At 41.3% G+C, this 18,269-nt stretch overlaps 1 protein-coding gene across 3 annotated transcripts in view; it reads left to right on the top strand.

Moving 5' to 3' along the window:
• The window catches only part of POLA1 (DNA polymerase alpha 1, catalytic subunit), a 349,246-nt gene that overhangs the window by 113,414 nt on the left and 217,563 nt on the right, over nucleotides 1-18,269 (top strand). The window lies entirely within an intron of this gene.

The raw sequence follows: 18,269 nt of genomic DNA, 5'->3' as shown, positions 1-18,269 counted from the left end.
TGATGGTTGACACCTATTTTTAGGATGGTTAACAAAGGGTTTACATATGGCATAGGAGCCAGCAAAACCAGTCACCCTTCTTTGGCAATGTCTTGGGTAACTCAAGAGTAGCCATGGGTATAAAAGATGGCCAAGGCAACTTTCCATACTGTTTGAGGACTGGTTTGGCGTAAGTATGAAATCACTATAGGTTTTTTTGCTGGGGAGGCTCATCTTTTTCGGGTCGTAACCCCTTTGAAAATTGGATGAAAGCTATAGATCTTTTACCCAGAGAAATATCCATATATACATGAACACATAGTTTTATAGATCATTAAGGAGGTCCATAGACTTACCCATAGCCCAGTGGGGAATCAGGATATGTGTAGTTTGAAAATGCATATTCAAAATTATGTTGTACTTGGAATAAGTTGAACTATAAAGTATAGAAGGCAAAGTGACAAAATATTGGCAGATGGGGACATTACAGAAAAGATATTATTTCTTTGTATCTAAGTAGTAGTTTCCTTGGGCTGCCAGAACAAATTACCACAAACTCACAGTTTGGAGGCCAGAAGTCTGAAATCAAGGTTTCGGCAGAGTTGGATCCTTCTGGAGGCTCTGAGGGAGAATCTATTTCATGTCTCTCTCCTAGCTTTTGGTGGCAGCCAGCAATCCTTAGCATTCCTTGGCTTGTAGACCCATTGCTCCGATGTCTGTGTCTCTTCACGTTGTCTTCTCTGTGTCTCTCTGTCCTCTTCTAAGGCCACCAGTCATTGGATTTAGGGCCCACCCTAAATCCAGGATGACTTCATCTCGAGATCCTTATCTAATTATATCAGCAAAGACCCTGTTTCTAAATAAAGTCACACTCTGAGGTTCTGGATAGATACAAATTCAACCCTCTGTAATCCGTGATTCTTAATTGGGATCATAGTAGAATCTGAAGGTGTAGGGAAGTGTTTATCAAACCAAAAAATTGAGCGACATTGGCCGGTTTTGCCTTGTCCTTTTGTTGAGGAGGCAGAAGAGCGTGGAAGGTAAGTCTTTCATCTCTACAGACCTTGTGCCTCTTAACCCAGAGAGTGACCTGTAGACAGACCCAGTGAGAGGGGAGCAACTGATGGGTGTGGGGCAGTGAATGGAGGAGAAAATTTTCTTAAACAGTTGCCAGGTTGAACTTCAATGCCCTTTTCCTGTTTTACTTCCTAGCATCTCTGCTAAACAGACAGAAGCTGAGAAAGGAGATTTTGCTCATTGATAGAAGTTCTTGGAAACACTATTCTTTTATACTCTCTCCTTTGGGGTTAAGGAGAGCTGTTATTTCAGCATTTATTGTCATGGTTTCTTGTGTTCCTGTTGTTTTGGTAATCTCAAACTAGCATGTTTTTGATAAATCACTAAAGCAGAAAGTATTTTGTCCAGCTACCTAAGCAATAAAGCAAGTATAGAATGCTGTAGTACCAGAATTATTTTTTATTTTTTTCCTGCACAATATATTAACTAAGCAGAAAATTTAAAAGAACAAAGACAATAAAAGTAATGTTTGTTAGTGGTAGTTTGAGATATTTCAGGAGAGATGAGATGTGAAGAAAAGCAATGGCCATATTTAGAAAGCTGCCTCAAACCCAAGAGTATCTATTGAAGTAAACTTGATGACAGACTTTTTTCCTCTTCATGAATCATTGTATTCCTATAAAAGCGAAAATTCCTCTTCATCTAAACAAATGGCTTCCACATCTGTTTTCTTAGTTTTTCAAAAGGGTGTCTTCGGCTTGCATTTTTTTTAAGTGTTTATCTGTTTAAAATGAAATACCGTCAAAAGCAGTTTATACATCAAAATCCAAGTTGGTCTTCAGCTTGTAAGAATTAGTTGAGAATGATCTGGTGGTAATGGCGGTGGCATAGGGAAGAAAAGAAAACAGATTTCATAGTCTGTATAGGTAAAAACTTACTGCTCCTTAACCATATTCTTTAAATTGTACTTATTTACATTTAATTTTGTGTGCTCTTTTGGTTCTTGAGACTAATCCAATAGATAACTTTATCACTGATAGCACATCCCAACATTTTAATACTCTGGGATCAGAGTTCTGAAACAAAGTATACAATTTAGTAACAGGCGAATTAACCTCTTAGTCCTGTGGACTAGGAGCTGATCTGTAGTTAGCGTGATTCTTGTTTTTGCTCCATAATCAGTTTTCCCCACCACATCGCTGAGAGACACACACATACTGGTTTTTAAGATGCTGCATGAACTCCTGTGAAGCACATGTTCAGTTCCCCATCTCACGCGAGTCCGCCCACCTTCAAGGGTTTTGGTTTTATCTTTTTTAATCTTTAGTCTCTTCTTGTGTGACAGGCCACCATGCCCTTGAACCCATCCTGCCATTTAAAAATAAAGAATGAGAAGCAGCTGAAGTGTCGGCTCTTTTGCAGCTGACAGGAATCTGATCTACTGCTTGGATTCTTTATCTGGGTACCGACATGCCAGCCGTTTGTGGCTCATTCTAGCCATGCCATTTGCAGTTACAAGGTTTAAGAGGGTGGGAGCATAGGAGGTCGTCTCCACGGGAAAAAGATCTTTTTTTCATGCGTAAAGGTCAGGGAGAAAGGGGTCCTACTGCTGGGAGCAGGGCTCCTGGCTTCTTCCCATCCAGTGGAATTTCTGGGCCCTGATGGAAGGATTTGTCTTTCAGAGGAGGTTGCACGGGCTCCTCCCACCCCACCCACCCCCTGAGCTACAGCTGTCTGTTTTGTCAAAACAATGGCTTGCTCTGAGGTTAAAGGTCCATGAAAACTGCGAGGTGTTTGATGTTATAAAATCTAATGAGTTACAAAGGCAATTCGTTTAATCACTTATGACTTAGAGAGCTTCTCTCTCAGTATGAAGCACATAAGTTAGAAACCGAGGGGAGCCCCCTCCCCCTCAAGACCTTTCTTTTATTGGATAAGTATAAATCCTAACTGCTACCAAATGGCACCAGACTAGACATTAAAAAGAACTCCCCCTCACGAATGCAGAGGAGTGGCAGGGAAAAGAATGGCTGTGGAGGAGCTAGAGGAGCCTCTTCACTTGCGAAGTAAATTGCTTGGTGTCCAGTCTTCCCGTTGAGCCCATCAGTACTGGCCTGTTGTGCTTGAGGAGGGGAGCCACTGCAAAGGTCTGGCTTGCTCTTTGTCCAGCTGCAGCCTGTAGCTGTTTTGGTGGCTCATGAAAAGGCAGGGTGCTCTCCTTTTTTGACCTTGTTTGGAGGCTTAATACAATTATTTGTATTAGGCACTAGCCACCTGTCAGGATCGTTCTCATTAAAGGTCACTGTGTGTTGCCTGTGTTCACTGTGGCAGTCAGCATCGTATTTGCTGGTGGCCCTGGGTTTTCATGACACCTGCCGATTGTGACAGAGAGAATGGAGATCCAATAGCTAACAGGGAAGGAAAGGGACTAGAGGAGGAATGAGGGATCAGGAAAGCATCTACCACTCTTGCACCATTACCATGGTTTTGGTGCCAGTTTGCTTGGTCTCCCTTTTTTCCTGCCGTCCCCCTTTCAGTGGGTTCTGTTGTCATCTGCATGCTGGCATCACTTTGATTTATTTGTATATTGCATCTCTGTTGAACATTGAACTTCTGGTACCTGAAACTCCCCACGTCCCCTCTGCTGAGTATCACAGCTTCCGTCTTCCTCCCTGTGATCTCCATTTAGATATTTCGCAGGCATATCTTACTCAACAATTCCAAAACTGCATTTATGGTTGGTCTCCCCAAACCTGTTCCCCTTCCTGGATTTCCCATCTCAATAAATGACAGCACTGTCTGTCTAGTTGTTAAGCCAGGCACATGGGTAGCATTCTTCCGCAAGCCCCAAACCCAGTCAGTCGCCAAGCCCCGTAGATTCCACTTCCTACAAATTTGTGATTCTGTCTCCAAAGCCACTGCTATGATGCTATTCAAGCCTCGTTACTTTGCCCCCGCCCCCCGCAATCTATTCTCTGCACGTTTTATAGCCAGAGAGACTTCTTTAAACTGTCAGTCTGATTATGTCACTACCCAATTTAAAGTCCTTGATGTGACTTAAAAGACCCTTCAGAGTTGGGCCTCTCTCCCCCCCTCTCTCCACTTTCCCTGACCTTCTCTCTCCACTTTCCCTGACCTTTCTAGCTTTAGCCATACTTTTTCTTTTCTTCCCATTTCAAAAAAGCTTTTTCGTTTTTTGAAAACTTAATTTTCTTTCATTACCATTGAGAGTTTCCCTCTGTCCTTTGGATCTTGATACACACTCTTCCTCCAGCCCTTTTTCCCGTTACTCCCTATGACTCAACTTCCCCTTATATGCATATGCTTCCATGAACTTTTCTCTAATTCCCACCCTAGGGGCCCCTAGTATGTGTATATGTCTGTGTGTGTATATGGGCTTTTTTTCCCCAATTGCCTACAAGGTTGTCTCTTCCACTAGATGTTATACATTATAAGAGGGAAGGAACCCATGTCTGAACCATTCACTTGTGTGTTCAGTGAATACTTGTTAGTGAATGAGCGAATGACTACCTTTTGAGGTCCTAAATGAAAAGAAAATGCATTGCTTCCTGTAATGCATATCAAATGCTTGGGCCTTGGCCAGATTAGACTGTGGGAATTCATAAAGTTCAAAAGTGAAGGGGATTTTTTTTAAAGTAGCGACTAGCCAAATCTTGTATTGCCTTTATCTTAGTATTTTATCTTCTCCATATTCTGTGTCTCCATTCTAAATGCTTTTCCTCAACTTAATATCTGTCTGTTTCTTTCAAAATTTGCCCGAATCCTCCTCAGGGAAAGTACAGAAGACAATGGGACAGAAGAAAAAGTGAATACAGTCGATTCTTGTTATTCGCGGTGGTTATGTTCTATAAAGTCTCTGCGAACACTGAATTAGTGAATACCGAACCATTGCTCTTAGGGAAATATGCAGTTAGGTTCCTGCAAGCCTCTGGTCACAATATTTTCATCACCCAGTCAATACGTAACCTGTTTTATGTGTGTTTCTGTTTAAAGGCAGCTTATTTAATATACACTGCTGATAAATTAAATTTGAACTGATGGCCAGCAACACTGACTTGTGCCTGAACTAAGCTTATCTAACACATATTTTCTCTGTAAGGCACAACATAGCCTTCTTGCGCTTAGAAACACTATACAGCACCTCAGCACTATCATTGGGGGCCATTTTAAATAGTGAGATCACCTTCAAAAAGCATAAAAATCTGAAAAACGTGGCATTAAGTAGACCATGAAAAGGATACTTGTTTACGGTATGAGGGCTGAAGTTAGAAGGCAGAGCGTAGCCTTGTCCGACCTCAGCTGAGAGCATGCGTGCTGGATTACTCAAAATTTTTGTCACTCTGCACATGTCCGTGAGTGATTATGCAAGCACCACCAAGTATTGTTTTGGGGGTTTAAATAAATTTTAGTGAATAAGCAAGTTTGCAAATACAGAATCCACGAATAATGAGAATTGTATATTATTTGATCCTTAAATATATTTATTTCTGGAAAAAGAAATATATTTGTTACTGTAAAAATGGCATGACGACAGTGTCAGACCTCCTCGTCTAACTTCACAAGGTGGAAGGAGAATCGTTACAGCCTCAACAGCCCAAGGCTGATTGCTATGAGGTGGAGGTCAGACATACTTCCACCCTCCAACCTTTTTACCAGTTCTGACACCAGCTGTCCCTCCTACGGCACTCTACTTTTCTGCCGGGCTCAATAATTCCTTGCGATGGCCACACAGAACTCAGGGACGATACTCATGATTATGGGGCTTATTAGGAAGTAACAGGTTACAATTGAGGATCAGGAACAACTCAGGATACAGTTCTTCAGTCAGGACAGCTTCTCGGCTGTACTCATAGCAGGCTTCTCCTTGGCTCTTGGCCTCAGCCCCTCAGGCCTCTTGGGCCGGCCTGGCCTCTGTCCTGCTTTGGCAAGTGTTACAGAGCTCTTTAGCTCCATGGATAAGTGTCCAGAGGCACCGTATTTTGCCACTAAGCCTCGGCCCGAAGGCGCTCAACTCTCTAGCTCCGTGGGTTGGGGAGCCTAGCTCTGCCAAGTGTCTGCAGGCACCCCACTCCCGCCAGCAAGCCTACTACCTGAAGTCATTCAGCTTTCTCACTCTGTGGGCTGGGAAGCTCACCGTGCCATCTCCTGCTGGTCTCCTGGTTCTGCTGCCTGTGGCGCGACCATTTCTTTGCTACTGCTTTTCACCATTTCTCACCATCTCCGACGTTCATCTCTCTTTCTGTCTCCTGGATCTTGGAGGTTCTCAGTGCAGGGACCTGGGTCCAAAGGACATGCTCCAGTCCTGCCTCTTCTTTCTTCATGGTAGTGAGGTCTCTCCTGTTTGCCTCTGGGATGACTCATTTTAAGCCTAGCAGGATGGCAAAACTGACTAATCCCCTCATTAGGGTTCCATACACCTTATTTGCATGGTCCCACCCTCACAAGGGTGTCATACACCTTATTTGCATTATTAGCAAGCTGTCCAATCCCTTTGGTGGGCCTCAGGCACTTCATTTGCATAGTCCCACCCAGTCATTTGGTGGGAGTTACAAGACCATGGTGATAAAGGCAAGATAAAAGCGATCCATCACACTGCAAGAGACATGCTTGAACACGTGCCTACAACAAATGTATCTCTGGGTAGTTGAACACAATTACATTTTCCTCAAACTACACTGTCTTCCTGAAAGATTTTTTTTGAAGTGCGAATCTTGTATATCTTAACTGTAGCTAGCTTATAGAGTTTTTATGAACTAATAAAATGATGGGGCAAGGGATACTACTTTGTAAAAAAAAAATAATAAAGGAGTTGCCATAGGAGGGCAAAATAGACAGTATGATCATTGAAGAACATTGTAGAAGCAGAATTTAACTCTGGTACTGAGCCAAGGGAGTTACCCTCTCAGGTGAAGGGCTCAAAAAGTTCTCTTCCCTCCAACCAATGATGAACAGCCCAATGACTATCTTTCCATAGTCTGATCCTAAAAAGGAGCTTTCCAGAAATCAAAAATGCTTCTGTCAAAATGGTAACAGCAACACCGTGATCACTTACCAACTTCAGGCTGTCTCTCAGGCCACCAGCTATGTGCTCTTCCAGCGTTAAGCGTCAGTCCAGGTATAAGTGATTACCTGTTACATCTGCCATTTGTGGGAGCCAGGAGCTTGACGTTTTCTAGTCAGATTTTCCCATGACCTCAGTTGTAAAGAAAATGTTGCCGATTCTAGAAAATGCTAATGTCCTTTTTAGCTGTAAGTATTATCTTGATTGCAGTGCTTCACAATCGCCCAACTTCATTATCTGAGCATAGCCAGCCTGACGCCTTCTTCTCAAATAGACAATTATGATCAATTAAGTACTTTCAGGCCTTATAGAATACTTAATTTTATTAGTCAATTATTTGTGCTTTGAAAGAGTTAATGGTAGCTACCCAAGCCATTATTAGAAATTAGAATGTCCCAAAATAGAAAGGCTATTTCCTTTATGTGTGGCACTGCAGTGGAAAATGCCAAGCATAGTTTTTACTGAGTTAAAGGGTGAGGGAAGGCAGGGTGGGGGAGAAAGTTACATGTAAATCATTTAGCCATTAACCTAATGGGTGGATTTATAAATCCTATTACTATAAGCCCTTTTCATTTCCACCGAGGCCTGGTGCATGCTTGATCCCACTAATGTAAAATTTATTCTAAGTGATTACTGAAGTAAGACACTTTGAGTCAATTTTAATCAGGTTGTGTGAAACTTGTTTGAGCGCTGATGTTCACTAAAGCACGGACATAGTTTGGCCCTGTCTTAATTACCGCCCCCTCCCCCAAGATGAGTTAGATGAGGAGCCAGTCAGGGAGCCAACTTTGAACCTTTGACACGTACATGTTTTTCTGTGGGGGAGGTACACTGTAGGGGCTGAAAATACCCAGCTTAATATGAAGAGGCAAGGACTTTGGGTGGGTGTATTTCTGGTCTCATGGACATGATGTGAATTCTGAGAAATCTGAAAGCTCTATTTTTATGGTTAATTGGACCGGCTTCGATGATGCTCATATATGAACAAATCAAAATTTCAAATTTTGTCCTTTCTTAAACCTCCTTGTGGACCTCCTTGAGAATTTAATGAAACATGTAGACCCTCTACCTAGAAGAATGTACAGAGGCACACATTGCAATGGTTCCTTCCAGTTTCTGGGGATTTTCAAATTTCCTGACCTTAGGCTAATACCTCCTGCCCTAGTTTTAATCTTAGTATCTTGGGTTTTTTTTTTAACTGGGAATTTAATATTTGAGAGGGTAGGCTCGTACTTGAACTCTTGTGTTGGTTAGTAGATTTGGCTCAAGTGCATTTTTTGAAGCCAACTCTAAGGATCTGTCCAGGATCCTGTGTCAGATATAATCCTAAGTATGGCAGCAGTGCACGTAAGTTCAAGTGAAACGTACGGGATAAGAGCTTCCAAACTGGAGGTTGGAGTGGAGGAGGAATAGAGAATAAGAATGTTGTAAAAGGAAGGCTTCCTTAAAGGTGAAGACAGTTTTAAAAAGTCAGAATGTGAAGTGGATTATTAAAAATCCCCAAGGTGAACAAATATTCATGCTGGGGGCAAGAAATTAGAAGACAGGAGAAGTTTACTCCACATATTCAAAGCCATAGTTTGTGGTATTTTAAAAGTTTTGAGAGCAAAATATAGAGCCCTGTCAAATTGTAGGGCAATAATTGAAAGATACCCATAAATATCATTAAATGTGTCTGTTGGGGAGGAGAAACCTTTCAGAAAGCTTTGCTTATTCAGAGTGTTTTATATTCTTTACACATGAGGTTAAAAAAAATTATTTTTTTTATCAGAAGGTCTAGGTTGTAAATTAAGGATTTAAAAGAAATCAGTTTGTCTGGGAGCAGGAGTTATATGAGAGAGATACACTTTTAGTCAAGTTTTTTTTATCGTCGGGGTAGAAATTTATTTCTCTTGAGTGAATATTTGTTTATATAACCTGCATTGTGTTTGAACGTGGAATTACAACTGATTCACTCTTCATTTCTTGCATGGAAAGAGCTAGTATTTAAATGTGTGCTGTGTGGGGCTTTAGTTGCTGCTGTTTGTAACCAGCTTTAGGGTCCTGTTGTTGTGGAGATGCACTCATAAATCCATGGCTTTGCTCTTTTCAAGCTGACCACTTGGAGTTTTTCTCCTTTACCTGTTACTATTGTTGGGAGCCATCAAGTTGATTCCAACTTATAGTGACCTATGTGACAGAGTAGAACTGCCCCCTAGGGTTTCCTAGGCTGTAACCTTTACAGGAGCAGATCGCCAGGTCTTTCTCCCACAGAGCTGCTGGGTAGGTTTGGTTGGTGGCTGAGCACTTACCCATTGCACCACCAGGGCTCCTTAAAACTAGAGCCTAGAAAATAAATATTTATTATTATTTTTTTTATGTGCCAGGTGTTACATTAGGTTTAATGACTAAGACATGATCTCCACCTTTAATTTGCTTTAGTCTCTTAACTTTGGGAGGGGGAGTGCACATATGATTAGCATACTCATTAATATCATTGGGTTGAGGAGACCAGGGAAGACTTTTCTGACAGCATGAAATTCCTTGTAAAATAAGTAGGTATTAAAAACCAAAAAAAAAAAAAAAAAAAAAAAACCCGTTGCCATCGAGTCAATTCCGACTCATAGCAACCCTATAGGACAGAGCAGAACTGCCCCACAGGGTTTCCAAGGAGCACCTGGATGATTTGAACTGCCGACCTTTTGGATAGTAGCCATAGCACTTAACCACTACGCCACCAGGGTTTCCAAGTAGGTATCAGGTAATAATAATACCTAACACTTTTTGAGCACATACCATGTACCAGAGACTGTACAAAGCAGTTTACATGCGTTGTTACAGTTAATGCTCACAGTAGCCCTGTTATAAAGAAGGTTCACGTGTTATCTCCCTTTTACAGGAGAGGAATTGGAGGCTTCGAGAGGTTATATTGTTTGCCCAAGGTCACATAGCTTGTGAGCTGTGCCATCAGGCTTTGAAGCCTGGCAGCCTAACTTCTGAACCCACACTTTTAACCACTGTGGAGAAATAGCACATAAAAAGCACAGAGGCAGGAAAAGTACACGGCTTGTTCAGTGAACTCCAAATATTTCGGGAGGGCTAGATTGAAGGATGCATGTGGGAAGTGGTAGAAGATCGGGTGGGCATCAACTGGATCAGGAGTCTCAGGCCTAGCTAAGGAGCTTGAGTTTCATTTTAAAGAGTGAAAGTGTTGCATTTTAGAAGGTGCACTTGGAAAGCAGTGGTGCTGGAGACAGGCAGTCTAGGTGAGTAGTGGTGAGGGACTAAGGAAAGGACTTGGAGATGCAGAGGAGGAGCCACAGTGTGAAGATAGAATGTGATGTAGGACTTGTGAGCTCATTGGATTAGAAAGGAAGTCAGCCCTTTGTTTCAGTTGAAGGCTCTTGAAGGGGTCATGTATCCTGTTTGGAGCTGGCTGAGGCTTTGGAGGTGGGTGAGGTTCAGAATGAATGTTTGTGGGATAATTGCCTATGGCCTTGGAGAGCCATCAATGTATATTAGTGGTTCTCAGCTAGGGAGGATTTGGATAATATCTGGAGACAATTTTGGTTGTCACAGCTAGGGTGAATACGTGTGTGTGCTACTGGCATCTAGTGGGTAGAAGCCAGGGATGCTGCTAAACATCCTGTAATGCACAGGACCGCCTCCCATGACAAAGAATTATCCAACCTAAAATGTCAGTAGTGCTGAGGTTGAGAAACCCTGACGTATGTGTGTATATATACTCTCTGGAGGAAGAAACGATCTCAGCAGAAGGTGTTGGATGTTTTTATGTACCATACATATAACCCATTGCAGTTGAGTCTATTCTGACTCATGGCAACCCCATGGGTTACAGAGTAGAGCTGCTTCATGGGGTTTTCTTGGCTGTAATCTTTACAGAAACAGATTGCCAGGCCACTGTTCTGTGGCACTGCTGGGTGGATTCAAACCACGAACCTTTAGGTTAATAGACGATTGTAAACCGTTCATGCCATCCAGCCACCGTTACTGTACGTGTAATCCAAAAAACCAAACCACTGCTATCGAGTCAATTCAGACTCATGGTGACCCTGTAGGACAGAGTAGAACTGCCCCATAGGGTTTCCAAGGCTGTAAATCTTTATGGAAGCAGACTGCCACATCTTTCTCCCGTGGAGCGGCTGGCGGGTTTGAACTGACGACCTTTTGGTCAGCAGCCGAGCACTTTAACCACTGCGCCACCAGGGCTCCAACTGTACATATACCCACCTATTTATATTGAGTGTATAAAGATGTATGCTGACAAATTTGTGAGAGCTTACATATTTCTAGTTATTTTACAACCATATAACCCTCAGAAGCAACCTAGAATATGGAAATGTATCCTTGTAATGGTAATTGTCCTCGTTAGATACGTTAGTGCCTCTGTTTCTCAAGATTAAAGAAATGAATGTGATTGAAAGATAAAACAACCAAATATAATGAAGAGACATTTCTACATGTCAAACTTGGGTTCTAGATTTTTAAATCTGGGAGAAATTCCAACCTCTTTATTTTGTAAATGAGGCCTAGAGAAAAACGGTTCCCAATCACCTAGCTAGTAATTGACTGTTTAAATAAGTACTCAGATTTCAGGCCCCTGACTTGAAAAAAAAAAAAAAACTAATATTTGTTTAACTTTTTATCTTTGTAAAGCATTTATTCAGTCTAAAGTTTTTATTCCCACCTAGCTCAGGGAACTAGGTGGTAATGTTTTCCCAGTTTTAGAGTAAGTAACCCATTGTCACACGAGTGTTAAGTAGTGGAACCAGAAAGGATACTTACTCAATTTATATAGCCCCTTGTCCCTTGAGCGTCTTACAGAATAAGGCATTCATCTAAGAATAATGGGGACTAGGAAAATTGGAAAAAGGAAGTCTAATGTAATGAGGATGAAATAAGCATTTGTCAGGTGGGAGAACTGAGTAACATTGAGTCCTGCTTGGAAACTGTTAAAATTTGGAATAGGGAAATCTCAGAAAATGGTTAGATTACCAAATATCATAATATTTATATTTCTTCTACTTTTCTCTTCCCTACCCTTCAGAGCCATTCATTTTGCTACCCCTATTATGCTAATGTAGTTTCTGAAAACATTTTCCAGTTTATTTCTAATTTTATGTCATCAGTAATGGAAGATTCCTAAAGCCGTTGAGATTTTAGTTGTCACTCTGTTTATGCGTTATTTGTTTAGGATTTGACCTTACCCAATATTTTCTTAACTTGTAAGATTTCCAGTGTGTTCAATATCTGCATCAGACACCAAAGTGGGTTTCTTGTTAGTAGGTATTACAGTAATAGACACAAGCTTTTGGAATGGGACCTTTGAACTTTTTGTTTTTGAACTGTGGAAATTTGGTGTTTTCTCTCTCTCATTTAGTGTTAATAAGCAGTCTGCAATGGCGTCAAAATATTTAGTAACCTTCAAATGCATTGCGAGGCAATAGTTTCCTGTTTTAACAAAATATGAAGACCCAGGCTTTACCCTGGACTTGTTAGGAGAACCTGTAAATACACATATCAGTAATAATTGGTCTTAGGTTGCTACCGTCATTAACCTTGGCATAACCAACATGCTCTTCTGCTCTGTAAACCGTATGGTGGGTGTATTCCTGAACAAATTACTTTCTTTAGAAAACAATTCTCAATATATCTATTTAAAATTTCCTTTTTAGTCCCCACCACCCTTCACCAGCCTTCGGAGGCCCAGGTCGGGGTTAAAATACCTTTTCATATTATTTTAATTACTGTTCTCCCTACCCACACCCTGCCCCTTTCCTGTTTCCCCCTCCTCTTTTCCCCTAACGGCACTGTTCTGCAAAGCTGGCAATGATTGATATGATGGCAGTGCTGTCATTCTTTTTATCCAAAAAAAAAAAAAAAAAAGTCATTTTTGTTCTAGGTATTTTAATAGAGTCCCATTAAAGATGTATTGCTGACTGAAATACCGGCATGAAGGGCTCTCACTGAGCTGAGCCCAGGAATTAAGAAGTCAGGAAATCGGCTGGTACATTGCAAGAGAGCCTTGTGTGACACCGAATCTCCTGATTGGGGAGATCATTACTGCTATTATGACTCGACTTGCGTAGGAATTTTAAATTCCATCTGAATGTCAGTAATAACCCTCTTAGCAAATTATCCTGAATAAAATCACGAAGGCATTTTATATAATAGGTGTTGAATTACTGGATAGATTTGCTAATTAAATACTCTTTGTTCTGCTGCAGTTGACATTACAGGGTAAGATCTTGAACAATTATTCTCAACAGCTGTACTTTGTTAAGGGAAAAATTAACCACAAAGTTTATTTTTTTACACTTGAAGTTGGCAGATTTTTGAAATGTGCTTGAAAAAATTCCATCATCCAATTGGTAATGAGTAGATAAATATGCAGGTGTTGCTGTGAAATCAGATAACTGCAGACTGCCTTATTAATGAATTTAGCAAGCCTTTATAGTCCTGTTTTCTAGCTGTTGGCACTCATAAAATGATTTTTTGTCAGAATGGGTTCCTTTGATATTAGGCTTGTCACTTAGAAGTGAACTTATGAACGGTCATCTTATAATCACTGTACCTTGTGTCCAGTAGACCTTCGGGGTTCCTGTGGCTTTTTTTTTTAACGTATTTCTTTAATGGGGAAAATATCTATAATATATAAGTTTTTGATTGTTGGCTTCTAGAACATTCATGTGGTATGAGCTTTTTAACAAGGCAGTGGGACATAATGTAAAAATGAAACAAGGCCCAGCTTCTAGATCAAGTTCTTGACCAACTCTGTTACTTAGAGCAAAATCGCAGAGCCTCATTTTCCTCATCTGTAAAATGGGTTTAGAATGCCGCCTTCCCCTTAGGATTACTAATTCAGCATTCTACAAATACTTATTAATAGCTACTGTGTACCAGACTCTCTGCTAGATACTGAGACTCTGGCAGCCCTCTTCTGTCGGCCCATTGGCTGAACCTTCGCCAGTGACTCTGAGCAGTTTGAATTAAGGGCTGGCCCTGAGGGCAGCTTTGGGGTGATCCTGCTCATTAGTACTTGGGTAAACATTGGACTAGATGGGGTACTGTGGTACCCAACATCTAGAACTGCTTGGTGAGGAAGCGTGAAAGGGTAGGGGTCAGCATCGTTGGGGAATGTCCTGAAGATTTGATAAGAAGTTCTGAGGACCTTGAACCTGAGACATACATAGCATCATCGCCAGCTGCTGTTGAGGTCCCCTGGAAACATGATAATTAGAACTACCCACAGAAATTGGTACAACCTCCATGGAGAGCTATTTGGCTATGTTTATGAAAAATTTTAAAACATACAACCTTTGGCTCAGTAAGTCCACTTGTAGGAGTTTATCCTGTTACTGGCAGATTTGCAAATTACATAGGTAGAAGGATTATTTGTTGAAGTATGATTATAATAGTAAAAGATTAGAAACAAACTACATGTCCGTTATCGCTGGCAAAGGACATCGTGTTTGATAGAGGGCTAGTGAAAACGAGGGAAACCTCGGTGAGATGAATTAACACAATAGCCACAACAATAGACTCAAACATACCAGCTATCTTGAAGATGGCACAGGACAGGGCAACATTTTGCTCTGTTACAGGGATCTGACTCAACAGCAACTAACAACAATAGTTAAAAAATTTATGCTCTATTCATGTAATGGAATACTATATAGTCATTAAAAAAGAATAAGACAGTTCTTTATGTGTGGGTATGGAATAATCTCTAAGATAAAATTGTTAGGTGAAAAAAGCAGTTGTCATATAGTCTTTATATTTTGTTTAATTTGTTACCATTTCTGTGTAAAACTACCAAAGGAAAATCGTTTTGGTAGGGGTCCTTAGATTGTGTATACAAACGGTTGTGAGTTGGTGGCAGGATAGAGTGGGGGTGGATGATGGCTCTGAAAGGGGAAGGTTGCCAGTTCACACTGAAGGTGCACTCAGAGATGACATAGTAGGTTTGGTTCAAGCTATGAAAGAAAAGTAGCAGAAATTGGTTGCTGAATATGCAGAAGTGCAGTGAAAGGTTGACAAATTGCTCCTGAAGTATTTTACTTAGTAGGTAACAGTTACCTTACGGAGTTGCCCATTGTGATGAGGAAAGTGAAGCTCAGCAAGGTGGAAGGGCAGAGGGTGAAAAGAACTCTTGATAAGTAGCTCTGTTCTCACTATGATTAACTTGACTTGGGTTGATCTCATTATTGCCCTTTTCCCAAAGGAGTTGTCAGGTAGTCTCCCATAATGCATTTCCCTGTAATTTAAATGTTAAAAAATGAAGATGAAGTAGAGGAGAGTGAATGTTTTTTATAAGTTAACTTAATTTTAGAGTGTCTAGTAGAAAAGTAATTGGGATTACTATGAGACCTATCAGTCAACTAGCAAGTAGTTTTTTGAGTACTTGTTACATGTGAAGCCTGGAGTTAGGCACAAACATTTGATATAAAGAGGTATGAGAAATGGTCTCTGACCTCCAGGAACTATGTCTAGTCAGGGAGAGGACAAACTGTCAACTAGTAATATCAAGCATCATTTAAGGGCCAGAAGAATGGTACAAGCACAAATCAGAGGAGGGAGAGGTCACTATGGGCTGGGCCCATATGGTCAACTCAGGCTTTATGAAAGAAGCAGGACTTGAGCTGAGAAGAGGACTGGGGAAGAAACTCCAGGTAGGTGACACTGTATGAGCAAAGGCATGAAAACGTGAGTCTATACGTGGTAACTGTTGGAGGACTGAGATTTTTCTTGCCCCGTAGAGCGTTTGTGTAAGGGAAAGACAGGCAGTGAAGGTGGAGCATTAGATTAGGTGCAGTTGTAGAGTTGCACATGATCTTGTAGGCAGTGGGAAGACGTTGAAAACATTTAAGAGACTGGTAGTGATATACACGGTGAGTTGATGAGATCTAAAGCCAGTTACAGAGGTGGTTCTGTGGTTGAATTCTTGCCTACCATGCAAGAGACCCAGGTTCGATTCCCAGCCAATGCACCTCATGTGTAGTAGCCACCACCCATTTGTCAGGGGAGGCTTGTGCGTTGCTGTGATGCTGAACAGGTTTCAGTGGAGCTTCTACACTAAGATGGACTACGAAAAAAGGACTGACAATCTACTTCCTTGAATCAGCTAATAAAAACGCTATGGATCACAACAGTAGGAACATGTTGTGCATGGGGGTCACCATGAGTTGGGACCAACTTGACAGCAGCTAACAACAACAACAAAGCCAGTTCGAGTTTGCAGTAGAGGTATGAGTTGGCCAATTTAGTGGCACAACTGCATCACCGTGGAGTCAGGTGCTTTCCACCTGTGGTCCACCCTCCTCAGCATGTTAGCCTTCCTCCTTAGGCATGGTCCTTCATGGTCACAGTGATGGTTGTGCAACTCCAAGCAACCCTCAGTCTAAAAGGCAGTTTTTTTCCCACTCCTCTTTTCATCAGGAAGGAAAATATTTCACAGAAGCTTCTTAGTGGACTTCTCCTTACCTTTGATTGGCCAGGATTGTATTGTCACATGCCTAAACTATTAAGACTTTCCAGAATGGAATTACCGTGATTATCTTAGGCCAGTAGCCCTTAAACCACCAGTAGCTCTGTGGGAGAAAGATGTGGCAATCTGCTTCCATAGAGATTTTCAGCCTTGCAAACCCTATGAAGTCTCTCTATGTTGGAATTGACTAGACAGCAGTGGTTTTGGGACAGGAAAAGGGCTTCTTTCCCTAAGAACATAAGACAGTGAACATCTAAACAAAGTTGGGAGGCAATAATAAAGGGAAAGGGGCAATAGAAATGGAAAGAAATGGTTGATGTAAAAGATACTCGAGGGTCAAGATTATAGGGGCTCTGTTTGAGGTTAGTTGACAGGGAAGACTATTGAAGTAGGAGAAATAAATATAAATGAAGTAAATCTATTTGGCCCATTGGAAAGTGGCTTCTGGTCTAGATTGATGCTTTGAAAGATGGGTGATGGTGAAGGGGTAATAGCATGGAGTGACTAAGGCCCCCTGCACTGAATTTAGACTGTCTGGGCCATATCCTTGCTCTTTGATTTACTACAGCAAGTTAATTACTTTCACTTTGTCTTTTTGCATCTAACAACTGGTTAGATATTAGTAGTAGTACTATTAATAGTAGCCATCTCTTGGGGATCTTGGAGAATGAAATGAGAAAACACACAAGATGCTCCTAGCACAGTACCTGGCACATATACTGTGTGTATATAAAAATTTGTTGTCGTTAGGTGCCATTGAGTCGATTCTGACTCACGGTGACCTTATGTGTAACAGAATGAAGCGTTGGCTGGTTCTGTGCCATCCTCACAATTGTTGGCTGTGTTTGAGCCCATCGTTGTAGCCACTGTGTCAATCCACACACATACTGGGTGCTCACTGTATGTCCTATTACTGTTTTTTCAGGGGCCTTCATTTATGTGTTAACTTCTGGTCTGGTCCAAAATACTCTCTATTTGTTTTAATCTACATCTCCATTGTAGCCTATATATCCCTACGTTATAGCTGTATTGGTCTGGGGGCAGACCCATCTATAGATATTACCTGTATGTCTTCATTCGGCAAATAGTTTTGAGTTCCAACATTGTACTGGGCTCCTATGCTAGCTCTGCCTTCAAGGAATTTACAATCTAGAGAAGAATTTTAAATCTAGGGTATGTGCTTTTTTACTTTTTAAGATCTTGAGTGCCACGAGTAAGAATTGCCAGATTTGAAATGTTTTGTCAAGCTTTTTTTAAAGTACTGCTAATGAGAATTTTCAGTTCCAGTTACCATTGAGTCAGCTCCAACTCATGGTGACCCCAGGTATGTCAGAGTAGAACTGTGCTCCATAGATTTGCGCTGGCTGATTTTTTTTTAATTTTTATCGTACTTTAAGTGAAAGTTTACAAATCTAGTCAGTCTCTCATACAAACATTTATATACACCTTGCTATATACTCCTAATTGCTCTCCCCCTAATGAGATAGCACACTCCTTCCCTCCACTCTCTCCTTTTGAGCCCATTCCGCCAGCTTCTGACCCCCTCTGTCCTCTCCTCTCCCCTCCAGATAGGAGATGCCAACATAGTCTCATGTGTCTACTTGACCCAAGAAGCTCATTCTTCACCAGTATCATTTTCTATCCCATTGTCCGGTCCAATCCCTGTCTGAAGAGTTGGCTTTGGGAATGGTTCCTGTCTTGGGC

The sequence above is a fragment of the Elephas maximus genome, chromosome X (assembly GCF_024166365.1).
Source record: "Elephas maximus indicus isolate mEleMax1 chromosome X, mEleMax1 primary haplotype, whole genome shotgun sequence".
Lineage (NCBI taxonomy): Eukaryota > Metazoa > Chordata > Mammalia > Proboscidea > Elephantidae > Elephas > Elephas maximus.
This window is presented reverse-complemented; position numbering and strand designations above follow the sequence as displayed.